The sequence below is a fragment of the Megalopta genalis genome, chromosome 13, assembly GCF_051020955.1.
Source record: "Megalopta genalis isolate 19385.01 chromosome 13, iyMegGena1_principal, whole genome shotgun sequence".
NCBI classification, from domain to species: Eukaryota; Metazoa; Arthropoda; class Insecta; order Hymenoptera; family Halictidae; genus Megalopta; species Megalopta genalis.
In genome coordinates, this window is record NC_135025.1 from 559,909 (window position 1) to 579,553 (window position 19,645).

Sequence of the window (19,645 nt, forward strand, 5' to 3'; positions counted from 1 at the left end):
ACCTGAATCCATATTTTCTGATAGAACGACGCGAATCCGTCGCATCCGTTTCCGTGGAACATCTGCGTCAAATGTTTGTTTCCGTGTCCGCAATCACAGTCGCAAAGTACTAATTAGCAAGCCACGTGTGCTTGGAAAATTCGTTTAGAGATGTGATAATTACTGTGATTGCATATTGCGCTGACTTTGGTTTCTACGTCTCTAGCTGCGCGACGAATCTCGCGAATGACGTTGCGCTTCCGATGAATGAACATCGTTTGGAAGTGAAAATTCGATTGCAGTTAATTTGAAGTTTTACGCTCGAATTGAATTTTCATATTTCTCCGGTTAAATGTATTACGCTGATTAAATACTCTCTTGTGATAAATATGATACAAGTATTATTATGTATTCTTTTATTGGTGATCATTAAATTGTGGATTTTATACATTTATAGTATAATAAAAATAAATAGATGAAACACGTAAAACAGGTGAAACATGCAAAGTGCCGAACCTTTTTTTAAAAAGCAATCTCAAACACGGAGTTTGATTGGATACTTAACGGTCCATTGAAGAAGACCACTAGTGAAAGTAGACCACGTTCAGGTAATGGCACATTGTGCTGAAAAAGAGGTTTCATCAGAGAAAATTGCATTGTCTTGGTCTCGTTCAACATTTTCACGAGTGAAGTGATTGTTTTCGCGTTGTGCTTTTTCGATGTTCTAAGTGCAACTAACCATTATACGTTAACGTAACAGCGTTTTAATAAAAGTGTAACGATACACGTGTGTTTCTGTTAATTCCATTTTAATCATATGCCAATTACACTCGTCGAAGAAATTGTATATTTGAAAAATACAAGTAGTTACTTGTTTTCGAAAAACAATAAGATCGTTATGGAGTAATTCTTATTATAAGTTGTTACGATCGAATAATCGAATAATCGAATGATGCGAAAGAGGCGAGAGTCGATTTATCAAATAATCGAAGGGTATGAGAAACACGATAGTCACTTTATTGAATTATTAAACGATGCACGAGAAATGATGTGCGATTCAAAAATTGATACGCATATCGAGATATTGTTTGAAAATGTTGGGTGGAGGATGTTGTGCTTTATTTTAATAGTGCCTGCATTTAATGCATCGATAAACTATTATTATCAACAATAAGGGAAAAAATAATTTTTAAAGATGCTAAAAGTCATAATTGATACATACAAAAATTCTAATTTGTTTTCTGTCATGTAGAAAATCTATTATCACGAAATGATGCAGACATAGTAGTTCGCGCGAAAAGGGTGAGAACAAGATTTACGACGTCGCGTTGCGACGAAGTAAGAGAATGGCGTCGTCGGGATTGAATTAGCGATGGATTCACTTTTAAGTGCGCGATGTAACGGAAAATTATCATTCATCATCGCGTTCGGCCGTTCCTCTTTGCGGTAATTTCATCTTCTGGCCTTGTTCCGTTTCGCTTTCATTAAATCTGTCCGTGTTCGGAGTAACTGCTTTCCCGTTTTGTTTTATCGTCTCGTAATTTTTAATTTCGTCCCAGCAGGCTTCGACAAAACATTTTAAACTCGATTCACCTCTTCTCTTATTTACGGCTGCCCCTTCGTTGGAATCGAGGGACTCGCTAATTGAGACTTTTGCATTCCGTGTTGAATCGAACATTGCGAAAGAGTGCAAAGAATTATTTCTACAGAATAAACATTGTTGTACAGTACACGTTGCTCGTTCATAATTCACCGCAGCGCAAGAGACTGTTCAATCTTTACGCCCCAGCAGTCGATAATAATGAAAAGAATCTATGAGAGAAGCTAACGAAAATATTTTAAATCATAAATATCCACTGTTTGGTCATAATCTAAGTTTATACAAAGAAAATATGTATGTTAAAATTGTTAATTAATTGTAAATTATGACTAGCTAACATTTAAACGATAAACGAAATTTATAGTGGAAAATGTTCCCTTACGATTACTGCTGCTTTCAATGAATTATTCTCAACGACGGAGTTCCAACTACGTTACTCACTAAGTTTCCTACTTTTGCGAAGTTCGAGTATTTCGTGGCGAATATTCGTCCCCTTCGTTCTGGAAACACGTAGCGTCGAGAATATTTCAGAAAATTGTTGCTCTCACTCTTGCCGTTTCCAGAGCCTAGTTCATGAAAGTAGAATCCAACATGTAGCTCTGTAATTGGTCTTGTCTTCGCCGCAGGCAATTACGGTATCATATTTTTCATACGAGTCTCTTCTATCCCCGGACAGTTTCCCATTTTGCCAAGAACAACGAAGATATTTCTGCTTCGCACGTGCATATGGCAGGCAATTCGGGCTGCATATACAGGGTGTCCCACGTAACTGTCGCCATGATTTTTCAAGCATTTCCGACGAAAACATGTTCCGGGCAAAAGTTAATCAGCTTTTGGTCAACCATAGATTGCAATGTAAAAAATTTCAGAAAAAGTGTTTTATTGCAAGAAATTGAAGTCACCTCCATTAAAAAAAATGTTGAAGTTCACTGCATTCCACAACTCATATTACACGTGTTGCCATGAGCGCGTACAAGCGAATAAAGTCTCTGCGATACGAGATGAAATATGAAAGTGACATATGAAATATGTCCGAGTTTGCTAGCTAGAGAAAGTAATTCAAGTTAAGAGTAATTCAAACCTTCGAGTTAATTCAATTACTAATTATTTTGCACTCGAGTGTAATTGAAATGCAATGCACAAATCAAATATAATATATTTGCATTACAATGTAATTCAAATACAATATAATTGAATTACAACGTAATGCAAATACAATGATTCGATACAATAATGCAATTACAATGTAATTCAATTAGCATAACTCTGACAGATTTTAAGCAGCAGGCATAGATTGAGATTACGTATACTGGGTACATTATGGCAGCTATGCGTGCATGACACGTTATGTCGTAACGATTATCGCGGGAATAATGTGGACAGAACGAAGGAACATTGTCCCCAATGCCGTCACCACTAATTATTATAAGCTAACGATATAAGTGACATTACTTTTACCGATTTATATTATTAAAATGTCTCTTAAATATATTAGTAATTCATTTATCGCAGCAGACATGAAATGAACAATAAAACGATCATACTTTTTGCACTACGATTTGTTCCTTATTCCCTACTTACGTCAGTCGCATTTTCGATATGCTAATGGTAAATTTACCTTTTAATATTAGTTTATAAATATAGGTATGTGCAATGTTTCCCTGTTATTGCCTAAAACGGAGTCCAAATTTAACGTTAATGTAACCTTTCTTTACGAATCACCACGCATTGTTTCACTATTAAATAAAATATTTAACGTGAAAGTTATAGGTACACTGAGAATAATTGGGACACCTGTCTACCGTATTGCAATTTCTCGGTTCATGGAAACTTTCTCGAGATAGTTTATTTTGTTCTTGCTCTCATTATTCAGTGTTTAAAATCGTGAACTCGAAGTCTAATTGTCGCAATCTTCTCGAGCTCCATTTCGCTCGACGATCCGTGCGATTCTGACAATTCCAAGCTGCGAGGGGCACCGAGTTTGGTCGCCGAGTTTACTAGTTTATGCTCCCCTCGCAATGACGTCGACGGTAACTGATCAACAGTGCATAAGGAATCTCGGTTAGTTATTATCTAATTGTAAGTGATATGGCCTGGTATAGTATAGCGGTGCCTAGTTGCTAGTTGCTTACTAACCTTGTCTAACTACTGATGGCACTTTAACACCTTTAGTTTGTAATTCTGGTTGTACAACTACTTCGCGTTATACTTGCACTGACAAAAGGGCATAGCGATGTCAACGTCATCAATTTTGACGTTATTTTCGTAACGCATTGCTATCACGAATATATTTGATATTTATACGATCTTCGTTTGCTAATAGGAGAGAGGGAGGGAGAGAGAGAGAGAGAGAGAGAGAGAGAGAGAGAGAGAGAGAGAGAGAATGAGATACTAATAGTATAATAGTATTTTGAAGTATTTGAAGTGTGCGACCACGTGTGTTACTGAAATAACAAGTTCTTATATATAATTTCGATTACATGCTGTATCTGATTATTTATATCAACAATTTCAGTTCAATATTCGTTGCAACAACTGAATAATATACGTCGTATAGCGGGTAGAATATTTTTAGTTTCTCTCGATGAAGCCTAGAAGCCAAACTGCATGAAAACATAAGACAAAATATATGTATTAAATTATCCTTTTCTGTTAAGAGTTCCTGTCATCGTCAAAATCCGTTCTACTTTGCTTTCGCTTTTGTATGTTCGGATCATTCCGTTCGGTTCGAAAGTTCTACTCGCGTTCGGTTAACCTTTGTGCACATTTGACGATCAAAATCTCAAGGGCTTCCCCTCGCGTATATCCAGATTTATGGCTTTCCCACTTGCTCGCAGCTCCCTCGTGTTCTCACTTTTCCGTTTGTTATCCATCTGCCACATTTTTCATTTTGCCTTATCTTTCCCTTTTTTCTTTTTTCTTTTTTCTTTTTTCCGAGTTTCAACCTCAGACAAACTCTCCCTACTTTGCCAGCGATCTGTTATCAGTTTTCGATCGAGAATATGGTACGCGCGATACAGGGTTATACGAGTCGTATCGAACAGGTAAGTTGCAAACAGTACGAAAAGGGATGTATAAGAAGAAAACTAAATTTTATTTTTATCGGATTCTGTTCATCTTAATTAGGCTTCGAATATAAGTAACTGTGACTGCAATCTTCGTTTTTCTAGGTAATTCGCAAAATTTATTAACAGTTTCTCGGCTCGATACGTCCATCGCAGCGAGAAAGAATTTGTTGCGTATTCAGCTAAACTACACGTGTGACATGCACACGAGTATCCGTGTGACCCGTTTTTTGGCACGGTTAGAGCATCGATAGAATCCCCGTTACCGAAGGTCTTCGATCGTGCGCATCGAATTACCTCTTTTCGAGGCTCTTGTCCCTAGTGTCCGTTTAATACATAACTGTTTGTTCCATTAACGAGGTGTTGAAATATTTGCCAAAAGTTTCGCCGCTCGTCTCGGCTTTTCGCCAGATCTAAATTCGATCGACGCTGTCTCAGGCCTTAGCGTCCAAACATCCAACTGGACGAATTGGTTAATAAACTACGCAATTTTTCCTGTTGTCTCTTTTCAGCTCTGAACTATTTCACATTTGTATTTGCGAATTTGAAATTCTTTTATCCGTGATTGCACTTTAAGTAGTTCTGTGCTAGTATTAATTTGATTAATATCATTCTATTGATAATTTTCACTCTTAAATATTTAGAATATTTAGGAAATCAAGAATTAGAAGTATTTATTTCTCTTCGATTCAGTCTTTTTTACGATACACGTTGGAGCATCGTACGGGCTAAAATTGAAAAAGGAATATTTACTCGTGTCGAAGCAAACAAGAATGTGATATAAAGGTTATTCGAGTATGGCACCAGTTTCAAGAAAATTGATTTTGTAAATTCATCAGGCATGTGTGCGATTGAATGGTGTCCGGCTCGCGCGCCCTACCGTTATTGATTGCACGTCGAGGCATCCCTAAACATTGACAGTGTTATGGTTCACTGATACAATAGGCTCTTCCAGATTATTCAGAAACAATCAGTACCGAAATAACGTGACGACCGAGTTGTATTCTATCGAGCACGTAGCGAGAAATTGCGTTGCGAAAACTACAATAGTTTATGCGCTCGTACGGATATTAAATTCTTTACTTTCAAAAAATGTATATTGTATAAATTATTATGATTTCGTCAAATAATTGTACGATAATAAACCTGGATTTATTTTGATACAAGTATCAAAATTTTCGTCAAAGAAGCTTCTCCGTTTGCAATCGATTATTTATATTTTTGCAATGCATGTAGGAATAACAGAAAATATCAGATAAATAGGTAGTTTTCATTGAACGTTCTTATAGAGGGAAATCTAACGGCAAAAATCATTTTGCTTAGCTAGAATCGCGTTTTAGACCCATTATGCGCCGGGTTTCGAAACGGCGCGCGGAATAAACTCGCACGGTCGAGAACATTTGCCCGTCACCGATGGTCCCAGAAGGAAGGAAATTGATTCGTAAATCATAGAACGGCGGTCGATCGGGATTAGCTTTTCACCCGTGACCATGAGAGTCCTTTTTCCGTGCAAACAAAGGCCCAGGAAATTGCGACGAATACTCGACACCGGTAAAGGAACTGAAGAGGATCAAAGAGCAAGGAACAAAGGGGCGCGCGCGTGCGGGACAGTTCTCGCAGCACGTATCGCGAAATTGATCGATGCTGTACGAGGAAACGATGCCGCGAGCATTGCTTCCGATCCCACGAGAGAATTTTCATTTTCGGTACTCAAAGACTATCTAATAGTCCTGTTGGCTTTACTCGCTGGCGACAAAAAAGAACGCAGTATTGCTTTTTGAAAACACGCGAAGCACAAGTGAACAATGGCGCTGGTTCCATGGGACGTTGCGAAAAGCTGCGGCGACAATGCGCAACGAAAAGGGGATTGGAATCGCGAGTTGTTAGCCTGTTAAACCAAAGTGATGTCATAGCGCGTGAATGTGGACAGAAATATTTATATAGCTACTGAAATAATTGCTTCTGGCACATTACTTAAAGTTTTTAGTAGCTACTAAAAATTGTTATATCACGTTTCTCTTCTCTCTCAAAATAATTTTAATGTTATCAAATTTGTTCGTATCGATTAGATGATTTAAAGAAACAAATTTAATATGTCTTATTCGATGAATATAAAGTTAATTGTGCTTGAAAATAAGTTAAAGGCACGCTAATTGGCCACCCCATAGTAGCTGGTTCAGCTACCTTAAACAATTCCGAGAGATAATCAGATTTATGAATTGAAACAGGTCACCCAATATAGCGTCCTGTAATTATCGCTTCCAGGCGATACCGTAGCTGTTCCGTTTTAGGTGCCAGGCGGGGGGGGGGGGGGCGAGAAAAGGAACGGAAAAAGTTTCAATGACTCTCGCGAACACGAATTACCAAATTGTTCATCTGCATGCTAATTCCAGTCTGTTTCCCCGGATAGTCGAGGCTAATGGTCTAATTGAATATAGATGAAAAAAAGTACAGGTCGTACTATCGATTTCCTCGTAAGTGGAAAGTTCGTACGAGCACAATATTCAGAGTGACTTCGATTCCGGAATATCTGCTGACATGGTCGGATATTCTTGGAAGGATGTAGCAAGAATCAGCTGCTTCGAGTAAGAAGAAATTGTAATGAAACGAGTGTGCACGTATTCTGTAAAAAAATATATTTTTAATGAAAAAATGCCGGCAGTCGAAAGGTTAAATTAGCTCGTCGCACGACCGACTTTTCGTCGAACAAAGAACGCTGACACCGCTCGCGGAAGACAGAAGGGAAATAATGACAGTGTGACGCTGAGATAGGGAGTAGGATGAAAATGAATCAAGAGCAGGGAACCATCCATTAAGGATGTTTACCTGCCTCTACATCGAGACCCGTGCTTAGTCAATGCACCCTTTAATTAGACCCCTCGTTAGCTCTGGTTCCGATGTGGATGAAAAGTTGAAGTTTTAATCGTCGTTTTGCGTTCAACATAATTTAACAGGACATACATACAGTGGACAAAAATTGCTTTATTTTACAATTGCTTTACTGGAACAAAGCTACAACTCGATCCAGTTACTTGACTCACCCTGTATTATGAAAATTATTTAAATTGTTATCAAAGATGGTAGTCTTCCTATAGAAATTTCGTCCATCGTACTTCATAAATTCGCGAGAATATAAATTTACTTCGTTATCAGCGGATTAATATTCTCGGATAAGTGTGTTTTGCAGACTTTGGTTGCTGTACATAGAACTGCAGCTGTTCGTTAACGAATTTTCAATGACCGAATATCCGATGAAAACTTATTTTCTTCGCGAAAAGTTTCTATAGGCTCGAGGTAATATAAACTTTTTAAGAAAGTTTACGATCATGCTTGTTGTTGAAGACTTTAGGGTTTTCCGAAGGGTCGGAGAATTTTCTTCAAATTTCGCACTTGTATTTTGGTAAAATACATAAATTTACATTTTCTTATAAATAAATATTACATCTTTGAATGTAATCGCGTATATAGTTTGTTGTATTAATCCTAAAATGCTAGTGGTCTGGATTAACTTTACGTTACGTTTTGAAATTACTCGAAAACTACTTCGAAAACGTATTCGACACCATTTTACAGTTACTTTTTGCTTGATAGTTACATTTTAAGCACGAGAATCTGAATATCTCAAGGTATCGCGAGCCCATCGACCTCCACTCGAGAGAGAGAGAGAGAGAGAGAGAGAGAGAGAGAGAGAGAGAGAGGAAAGAGGAATTTTTAAGGATTCCCTGCCCCTTGAATGTAAAATCGAGACCGGCGATGAACCGTAAATTGCTGCTCAAACAATATGATGCCCTGAATGTGACGTGACGTCGTTGAATCGGTGAGAACAATGGAGGGTAATAATTTCGAACGTTTTTACAGCAGTTTTATATAACGATTCCGAATAATAGAAATGCCAGCAGAGTGACGCGGACCCATTACGGTTGACGCGATGTTAAGCACGAAGTTATGGCGCTAGTCGAATTATGTAGGTTCAAGGGAATGCTATTAGATATTTTGCCAGAAATCTGTTTGGAGTCGGCGAAACCTCGCACTCGAATGTTGTTTTATTATATATTTACTCGGATATTAACTTTTCTTTTTCAAGGCTAATAATATTTTTTAATTTTATTTTTAGACATAAATATATAGATATATTAAAAAATACAAATAAATTTATAATAAATCTTTAATATTCGATAAATCAATTATAATTCTATAATACGTGGTGCGTTTTTTAAGTAAGATTTATTTCGAAATTATGGTGGAGTGAAACTGGAGGGAGACGGCACGCACAATGTTGTACCTTTGCATAATACAACAGCTAGCCGACAGACATTTTACCGCAGTCAGATTCCTGTCAGCCGCTACGTGTAAATAATTTATAATTAATGCTGCTATAAATAAACCAGCCGAACGTAAATCAGCTTTTGTTCGCGACGAACAGTAATTAGTTGTCGGACAAAATAAATAATCCGCATTCAATTTTATCGTGGCTATCCCTGGCATTACGCAACGGTTCAATTTTTACATTTGGCTATTACGATTTATGAAAATCAATAACGATTGCGGATGTTAGACATTTATGAGTAAAATGCCTGTGTGAACGAAAGGTGTAATAAGAATTTACGAATATTCTTACATTCTCCTAACAATTTTATTCGATTTCTGTTCTTTACGATCGATGCAAACAATTTTTATTCAATTTCTATACTTTACGATCGATTCAGAACATTTGTATTCGCGTAAAGATCCGTAGTCTAACGATTACATTAATAATTGGGTTCGCTATAGTCGAGAGTTTCTGTTTACCACAATTTCTTTTTCGCTGTAAACAGGATTTTATCTTGAAAGCAACATGTCCGGCGATATGTACGATCTTCAAGTAGAAGTATCAGGTGTTGGCCAGACACCAGATTCAGTCGTACGAGAAAACACTTTTGCGAGAAGGAAGCGCGAAATACGGCAACCTGACTCCACATTTCCGATTCGTTCTTAGATATAGAATCGGTTCCTGTCCGTTTGCATTATCTGCTTCACGGTACACGGCACGCTCTTCAAGAATAAATGAACGTCTAGTAAACAGAAGATATTTCACGAATGTAGGACAGGTTGTTCGCGTGAACCTAGAGAAATACGGACGGCGCCTTTGGCACGTTTCTTCGCGAGTTTCTTTCTTCGAGGCCAACTAAATATTTCATCATGATTTTAATATGCCACCTTTAAGAACATCACCGCAAAAATACGGGAAATGCTTCGGAAAATATTGAAGCATCCGAGACGACACCGCGCGTTCCCCATTAAACGCCATGAACAGCGCGCGGTAGAGTTAGAAAAACACGATCGAACGCAGACGGCGATCGAAGTTACATACGTCAATGGTAGAAAACGTATATTTTTAATTGAAAAAATAAAAAAGCAACGACACGACCGCGCACTTTCTACTATTTTAATGCTTTCGCGGACAAGTTAATGGATCCTTGAGCGAATAGACAGCAAAATGTGAAACGTCTACGTCGAGTAAAAAGGTGGTTGCAGCTGTAATTTTCAGATGCATTACAGGTGAATAAAAAAAAGATATGTTCAGCCTGAGACACAGTTTCCATTAAGCAACCTTTCCACCTTCAGCAATATTTTCTATTCCCACTTAGGAAACAGCTACAAGCCGTCCTAGTTTCTATAGCGATGCCCTATATATATGGGGTATGCCAAAATATTTACGGGCCAGATATTACGCGTCAAATAAAATAATCTATGGGACCTGGCTGTAATTGCTCTTATGGGAATTTATCTTGCAAGAATTATTTTCATAATTGCTCAATGTTTATCTGCGCAGTTTGTTATTAATAGATTGCGGGTCTTTGTGCACGATAAAAATTGTTTACGTCGATTGTGAGACATTGGAAGCACGTAGAAAATTTCCTTTTCTTTATTTAAGCATGCTAGATCCATACGGGTTTATTTAGCTACATTTTACAAACACGGAGAAAAGAATACACACATTCGTATGAAAGTAATATATTACAATAAATACTATTTAAATCCTTCCTTAATAATTTTAAGAAGTTGGGAGTAATGTATCGCGGTATTCTTAAGTTCTTTCATTTTTCTACCACTTGAAATTTCATTCACCCATTTTCGTCGTAAACGCGTCAAATCTGTGATAATACTTAACTGTTACGATAATACTTAATGGTTTTAATGTGCGACTTCTTTGTCGGCTGAGAGCAAGCAGAATTGTTACAATAGAGGGTGTCCACGGTCTCGTTAGAACGGTAGTTCTGCGTAAAACGGTGATCGAAAAGTAAAATAAAATGGTTTTTACGTAATGCCACGTTTACGAGAAAATCACTGTTGAAATTTGAACTGGACATTTCAGCTGGCATGTCGAGTGAATAGAAGGGATAAGCGTTGAACAAACACTCGAATCTAGTGCTATTCAGGGGTGTGTATTCCCATGAAATTCAAATTCAATTACTTCGAAAACAGAGTCAGCTGTACTGTACATTTTTTGTTCATTTACATAGAACGCTGTACGCGTGTTGCGAATGAAATATACATATGTAGCAGTACTCACGAATTATTTGTTTTTCATAAATTTCGGTACGAAAATATATTGCACGCTATACATTCGATTTTAGAATCGAACGTTTCAGATCAATTGAACATTTGTGACAGCCTAATATAACGTCACACAGCTGCAGCCCTATATTCGCATCCATTTCAAACTATCCAACGCGGTTTATATGATGTCTGAGTAAATTGAATACGGGGAATTGCGTGGCCTGCTTTGCACGTGATCCTCACAAAGAACATTAGCTAGCTCGTATACGCCGATTGCAACGAAACTTTGCATGCAAATAGTACATCGCAAATATAAACAAGTCGTATCTACTTTCTGCATATATTCATATCTTGAAGATCGAAATGATAATAAGTATTCTCTTCAACGGTACTAAAAATGTAAATTGGCTTATTCTAAAAAACCTTCTTCCGTAGAATCGTACGAAGATAATAGTAACGATAATAAGAATCCATAGAATGGTGCGAACTTTTATTAATGTAATTAGAATCGATCGATAGTAAGCGAAGACACAGTTGTAAACAAATATGCACTTACCAACAAAAGTTACGAAAAAGAAGAAAGTATTTCTGGGAAATGAGAAGTTGCTGAGGTCGTTTGAAATAACTTTTTCCTTAGCTAAAATGCAATCCTCGGCTTTGTTTATGAGTTATTAACGATAAATAGCGACCAATGAGAGGCGAGCTCAGCTGGCGCGAGGTGGCCGAGCCAACGAGCGGAACTGGACCTCCTTCGCTCGTTGGCTCGGCCGTCTCGTGCCAGTCGAGCTCGATTATTATTGGTCGGTGTTTATTTTTAATAATAAAGTTACTTACATTCATAATGTTGGATAACGCATAAAAGTTATTTTTTCTTAATCTCTGCATTTTAAAAAATTTCCTTTAAAATTGAACGAATTTGTGCGAATAAAACTGAATTTTCTAACGACGATTTTGTCCTTTTAAATTTTTGAAATAACTGTTATTTTTGGTCTCTGGTTTCGACCGTAGAACGAAGTACGAATTCCAATATATCGATTCGAATAAAGCAACAACGTTTTGAAGCGTTCAGAACGGCAGCCGACATTTAAATCCTGAGCGCCTTGGAGCGTTGGATACGGCAAAGGGTTAAACCGAGGTAAAATATTTCGAAAGCCAATTTATACTGCACCAGAGAAACTGGATCAAAATACTGAAGTCTCGGCATAGAGCTGACGGTCGCGAAGCGCAGAAGGTTCAGCGAATTCAGAAAATTCGCGCGTTACTCTCCCCCGAATCGTACGTGTAGATTTTTAATTATGGTGTCGGCGTCAAACACTATTTTAATGCAAATTTGGCGTAGTTTTTGGAGCGTGACCGAGACGCTAAACGGCTCTCGGGGGTGATTTATAACTGGAATATACGCGGCACCGTTAAGGGTCAAGTGCTTTCAACCGGGTATGTGTGTAGCTACTTCCGCTCGTTCGAGTGTGATGTACAGAAGCGATGTACCATAATTCGACGATTTAACGAGTTCATTCGCGAGTCACGCCCGTAGCAACCATTCGCGATTAAGAGGACTCCGACTGAAAGCTACCGGAGGACCGTTTCGTGATTATCCTTCGTTACGCGTTTCGAGCGACGAATTCCTGGGGCCGCCGCGTCGTTTTGACTTTTCTCGTTTATTTCGTACGATCCGCTTGCCGTTTCGTTAGGATTGCTCGCGCGCATGATTCGAATTTTTGCCTCGCATTTACGGAAAAGCTTCGAGCAGCCCCTGTTGTTTTTTGACGAGGAATTCCAACTTCTGAAAATCGTGCAGCCTCCATCGAACGGCACGGCGTGCAAAATGCATGACCGGGTTTGGATATTTTTTGGGCACGTACATTTTGTAGTGTTTTAATCGAGTAACTTGGTTGCCGAGGTAAATTATATTTTTAAATACTACGGCTGGCAAAAAGTATTCGAATACCTTTTGAAACGCAATAACTTTTTTTAAAACTAAAAAGATAGCAAAATTAAAGAGAACGTACTTTAGTCGTTAGCCGTTTTAACATTTTAAAAAAATCGATAAAAAAAAGATCGGTCAGTTATTGTGCGTTTTGAAAGCTGTTTGAATACTTTTCACGAGGGGTGTAGCAACCTTTAGAGAAAGAAATTGCTCTCAATGTTGGATAACTTACTAAGAAATGCTCAGTTCCCAATGCTATTTTTATATAGAATGCAAAATTAATGGCATGGTTATGTTATCAACGTTTGCGGTCATTGTAGTAGACAGGTATACGATGACATGGACAGCCGTGATGTACGAATCATGTTGAAAATCATATTTTCTGACTCAATTTTGTACGTATAATTAATAATGTTTAATTTTCTAGCGCGTACTTCGAGATTTATGATCCTAACGAGCTCGAAATAAAACGAAAATCGAGAACAATAGAATCGCGCGGTTCAGTTTTCGTGGAGAGTAAATCGATATTGCAAATTTTATTACAGGCCGCGACTGCGATTACTTTTTACATTTCGGAACATATTTTGTCCGTTCATATGATTATTCTAGTTTTGGTATTAAACATCCTTGATAGATCACAGGGAATATCAGCCGGATGTGTATGCTTCGTTATAACGTATATCTAGCTATTCCTCACTTTGAAAGGGTGCAAATAGCTCACGAAGATAGGGATGAAAAATATGCACGGTCACGTATCTCAGAAATTATTGATCATAGCAAAGGATGTTGTGCGAAGAGAAGGTGCGTTTTCAATGTAGAATTTATATTTCTGAGAATCTTTGGAAACAGATTATTTACGAAGAACATAATTTATAAAGTTACAAAATAATATCAACTTTTACTGCTATGTATACATATTTTGTACGCGTAAACTGTAGATTGCGAGAATACCGATAAACCGGAATTTTGTACGTCTATCTTGTAAGAAGCGGTCATATTTGTTGACGATTCTGTCGCTATCGAAATAATTAATAATTCAAGATATTTAATAAAACGTGCCTTCTTTCCAACGTTAAAGTAAACGTTCTTTATACGTTGCAAAGCGTAATTCAACATGTTCTAACGATAAATTCATCGAATCTCCAAAATCATTTCAGCAAGATAATTGGAACGCGCGATTCATTTTAGCGTGACGAAATTACGGTGGAATTTCATCCGAGAGACGAACAATCGTAATTAGAAGCAAGAACAGCAACAATTTCACCCGTCGTCTAAAACGCGCAATCCTATGCGCGGCTATCCGCCGGGCGAATCAATGAAAATCATTCGCGAGTTAATACTATTCTATTATGCGGGCCGTATTAATGCCGCGCGAAGCTCTAAGGGGATTACCGTGAAATTGGAAGAAATCTCGCGCGCGTTACCCAGCGTAACACCGAGTATCTTGTTACCCGAGGCTTCAACCGTCGACAAAACGCGGAACGTGTAAACAGGAAATTATGCCACACCTGTGCGTCGCGTGATCGATGCACGATCACCGGTGGAGAACTTGTTGCGAGACCGATGGAACGTTTCCTCCAGCCCTCGATATAACGAGTACACGATTCTCGTACGGACGTCCGGTGAATAGCGGCCATGAGAAGCTGCGCGACGTAGCCGGGAAGAACTATCTTGGCAGTGGTATCGGGGGACAGCGCTATTATCGCGAGCCACCCGACAGATCCTTTTCCCCGTAACGTTTAGGCGGTGCGTGTGCCAAGGTTAGCGACGATCCTCCGAACGGTGCTCTGCTTGCCGTGGAATCAGGTCATTCGCGATCGAAACACCGAACGATCCACGCTCACCGAGCATCGGTCGAGTCTATGTAAACACTGGCCAGTCTTTTCGTGGCCGACTAATCGCGGCTGAACGGGCGACCGAGTCCACCATTCCTACCCGGAGGCAACAATCGAAAGAGTCCATCGATCTAGCGAATCTCGCCGAGGGCGGCGATTCGCTTTCGTGCCAAGACGAGCCTGACGATCGACGATCATTTTCGCTGATCGGAGCGAGTCTAAATCGAGTCCTTCATCCGTCCCGTCAGCTATTTATCGGTTCGGTATTAGTTCGCTATCAGCTCGCACATCCGACGAACATTGCTGGCCGAGATTCCCGGAGCGACGCGTGTCCCAACGGTCCGGCGTCGATCACCGCACACTGACTAGTCGAACCGTCCGCGAGAAACCGGGGCTCGTATCGGATAGGCAGTTGCACGAGGAACGGAGCTCCCCTTGTCGCCTCGGAATATCGCTGACTACGGTACACTCTGCACTCTCTCTCTCTCTCTCTCTCTCTCTCTCTCTCTCTCTCTCTGTCTCTCGCCCCTTCTTCCGCAGCTCCACGGAACTCCCGGTCACGTGACCGGGAAAGTTTCACTGGCGCAGAGAAACCGAAGGACTTCCTCCTCCGAACCGGTGGTTCCGGTTGGCCAGCAGGTTCCGGTTGATCCGGCGAGTCAGCGGACGGATCAGCGACACGAGAACGCGGGATCAGGTCGAACAGCTGTTCCGAATGCACTTCTAGCGGCGGTGGTGAACGCGCGATCAGATCCCAGCCAGTGCGCCCGGTCGCGCACTTTCACTTTTTCGTTGGTCCGCCGCGTCTACCGACTGCGGGAGCCCGCACGTGCGGCCACGGGGGTGTCTGTTGGGGACCGCGGTACCCCGTGCGACACGTGTCACTCGGATCCAGCGGAGAAAAAGGGGAACACGGTAGGAAGAGGGTGGCGAAGGGTAGACGGAGAGGAGGAGGAGGAGGATCGAGCGCGGATAGAGATTGAAGGAACCGAGACGCGTGAAACGAAGGGAATGACAGCGGGGGAGAATGGGACAGCGATGGAGAGGAAAAAAAGACGGCCGCCACCCCTGTAGCCTTCGATTTTCAGGAGGAAAGTGAAGGCTGCAGACACCGCCCAGCTAGCCGCCCGGGTGTGCCAACGCGAAAAACCACCCCCGTGGTGTGCACCACAACGGATGTCCCGAATTCTGGCAGTGCCCATGCGCATGGTAACCTTGGTTACCGCGCCCAAGCGCGCCAACTGATGCTCTAGCGGTGCCCGACGATACTACCACCCTTCTAAACGTTCGAGCGTGTCGGTGTACGTGGGTGGTCTGGTCTTCCCATGGGTGACACGGTTACCCTCGCGTTCAGCTCCTATGGGGCTACTCCGCTGGTTATTTTCTCAGCGGGACGTGGCAGAGAGGTTCTCGCCCGTTCGATGAGTCAGAAATACTAAATTAACGGGTCCGGCGAGCATTGGGAGGGGGCGCGCGACGATTAAGGGTAGGATGGCGCACGTGACCGTAGGAGAAGCTGATTTTCTTCGAAAGTTAAGTCGAAGGAAGTTAGTCTTGGAGAGATTGCGAGGATCGCTTGGTTCGACTTCGCTCGAGTGGGTCGCAGATAGGGTTGGGTTTCGCGGAGCCAACGTTGCGGCAAATGCTACGATTTATTTGTGCTCGTTTGTATAATATGTAATGCTGGCTCGATGGGGAATAAACGATCCTGCTCGACGATGTTTCGCGGCTACGCGGAATAATTTCCGTGTACGTACGAGTCTTTCTGGTTGCTTTTTAGAGCGAAGAATTTCTTGGATTTCAAATGAATTTCGTCGAGCGGTATTCAAATCCGATTACATCGATTAACCTAATTATGGGAATTCTGCGGATGTAAATGTAAATTCGCGGTTAAATTACTATATTCGTATAAAACAGATGTGCGCTGGAATTTCATTACATCGTTGCACCGCATTCGAAGCACGGACAATATGGAACATTCGGTTATGTGCAATTATCTATTTCAGTCCCGTCGCTTAACGTCTGTTTAACCTATTAACCGGATGCGACGGAATATTTCGTCGTACCAGGAAGACAACTCCAATGGATATAACGACCTTTTTCGTGGTGGAAACTTTTGAAAGTAATATGTGTAGCGCGTTACGCTTCGCGTCGTTCTTACCCATTAAAACCTAGCCAGACCATGTGGTAACACTTCGATTTTGCACAGTTTAGTTTCAAATCCCACTGGAACGTTTTTTTTTATGTGTAGTAGACTATAAGATATACATGTATACAAATGTACATTTCACAGCGATGCAAGGGTCTTTGAAAATATTTGATTTATATATCTTCTAAATATGTCGTGAAATATTTCGTCGAAATAAGTAATTTAACAAGTGAGAAGAGCGATTTTCTGTTACCACTTTAAGCGTGATCATATAACTTCCGACTGCGAAGAAAAAAGTCCCCGTTGTGAAACGAGTTGAACAAAAGTTAATTACCCGGTCACAGTTTAATTGCTGCCTTTTCTTTACCCAGATTTTCCGACAAGCTGACACCTTTGTTAACAAATTTCGATGGTATCGACGCGTGCGTAAATAAATTGAACTACCTTAATGATCGGCTGTGGATCGATTATTCATGTATGAAGGTTAACTAACCATCGATCGACGCTACACTTGACATGACAATTAAAGAGCTCGAAGCATCGTAGGGTAGTAGAATCGGTTACTGTGGAGGGGCCAATTTTTACATTTTTGGTTTCTTTTCGAATGTAACGAACCTTCCGAAAGATATTAACTTTATATATCTATTTAATCAACAATAAATAAAATAATAAAATAAGCAACTTTAGTATCTGTTATTCGATAATTATAGTTAATTATTATTTTAGGTTGACCTACGATTTTTGTGTACTCGTCTTTTAGGGGATGTTGAGACGAATTCGGCAAGCACCATACTGGACAACATTTTGAACGTTTCTTGTATTAAAAATCGATTAAACAATATGTCGATAAATATTAATTTCTGAGACATTCGACATTCGAATGACACGATCAAATGTTGCACATTATAGTTAAAAAATTCAAGGTAACCATCATATTTATCGAAAACAAAAGGAGCAAATAACATTTCGTTTACAAGAAAAATCAAGATGAAAGAGTTAAATAACCGACTCTCTGTATATCGAGGCAAATAATATTTGCCTGGAGTAATATGAATAGACGTTTAACGAGCACTGGTAGAATTAGCAAATCTATGAACCGATGGTGTATAATTAGAAATAAAAGATCGCGCAGGTTATTCAGCTCGAACCGAAGCGAATGAGAACATGGTGGATGGTTGTATATTGGAATAATCACCTGCACATTTAATAAGACCATTGCTATCGCTTCTACGTGGCTTTACGATACGTAAATTGGTACAGTACGCGGCGAACTGAGTTAGGAGCTACAGACATTGACGGCTACAAACAAATTTGGCTAATTGCTTCTGACCACCACGTGGTTACAAATGGAATGTTTAAACCGCGTATTTTAATCTCTCGATAGCTGATGATATGATAACAGACCGCTCGACAAACACAAGACCCATTCTAATTTGCAACGATCATTTCACATTTATCGAATATCAATGTTTAATACATTTGTGTTTAATTAAGGGTGGTGAACACAAAAATATGTTACATTCTAAACTATAAACTTTTTTTAACTTTGAATTGTAAGCGATAAAAATATACATAGTGTGATAATCGTACGCAATCATAATCATAATCACATGGTTTTCTCGAGTCTTGAAACGAAACAATGTGTTTAAGGTGACTAAACGTTTTGCTTTTAGCGTTTCTGTGTGTCGTATAATTACATGATAACAATAAACACGGTATCCTCAATTTTTTACCGCACACTGTCACCTAATATTGTCGTGAGGAAGCAGCCTCTTCAATTTTCACCCACCTGTTGCCGAACACACTGTGTCCGAATGAACCCTGAGTCACCGAGATCTATAAAACGAATTTTTTAAATTTTTGTTGAAAGCTCAAATAAAAACATTTAAAAAACATAATTTTTTCATTTTGTTATTATTCCAATCGATTGCTATCTAAAAAAAAAACACTTCTATATTCATTCTCGAGAAAACTAGTCGGTCTAAGAGCTCAAAAAATTTCAAGTAATTTGGACCAATATTGACGAAGTTGTTCCGTTTGAAAAGGTTTAAACTTACTTCTCGACACGAGTACATTTCGTATTACTATTTCCTATCAGACTGCACACTATTTTCACATCTGCATATTATACGAATCTACCCAGTTATATAAACTGATTGTCTCCCGCCGAGTTCATACGAACGAAGTTCCACTGTACAATTGTTCGGCTCCAAAAAATATTTGACTACGCAAAGAGCGAAGATTAAGACACGATCGAGAACTAATTAAGAATGAAAGACAGATAAACGTGCAACCATGGGCAATCTTACCAATCGCTTAGTTGATCCGATGAAACACGTGTTACGTGGCATAGCGCAGATGCCTTATCAAGTTTAACGGAGCCTTCTTGGAACGCGCTTTTACTTTCATTATGAATTACCCAGATGTAGGGGATCGATCGGTTTTGACTGTGCTCCACGATTAAGTATTCATTTGGGAGCATTTAATTATGCCGAACGACATTCCAAGCGGCATCGGTAATTGCGCGGTATCTAGCATGCGAGCCTGCTT

At 39.7% G+C, this 19,645-nt stretch overlaps 1 protein-coding gene across 9 annotated transcripts in view; it reads right to left on the reverse strand.

Annotated features, from left to right (window-relative positions):
* Nmdar2 (glutamate ionotropic receptor NMDA type subunit 2) overlaps window positions 1-19,645 on the reverse strand; it is a 232,921-nt gene that overhangs the window by 72,953 nt on the left and 140,323 nt on the right. For 3 of the 9 annotated variants that reach the window (XM_076525828.1, XM_033484382.2, XM_033484379.2), the window contains exon 1: window positions 14,620-16,109. The exons of the other annotated variants lie outside the window; for them this stretch is intronic. The gene's annotated coding sequence lies outside the window, so the exon portion shown is untranslated. Of the gene's footprint in view, window positions 1-14,619; window positions 16,110-19,645 lie in introns of those variants that run through there. 9 annotated transcript variants of the gene reach the window in all.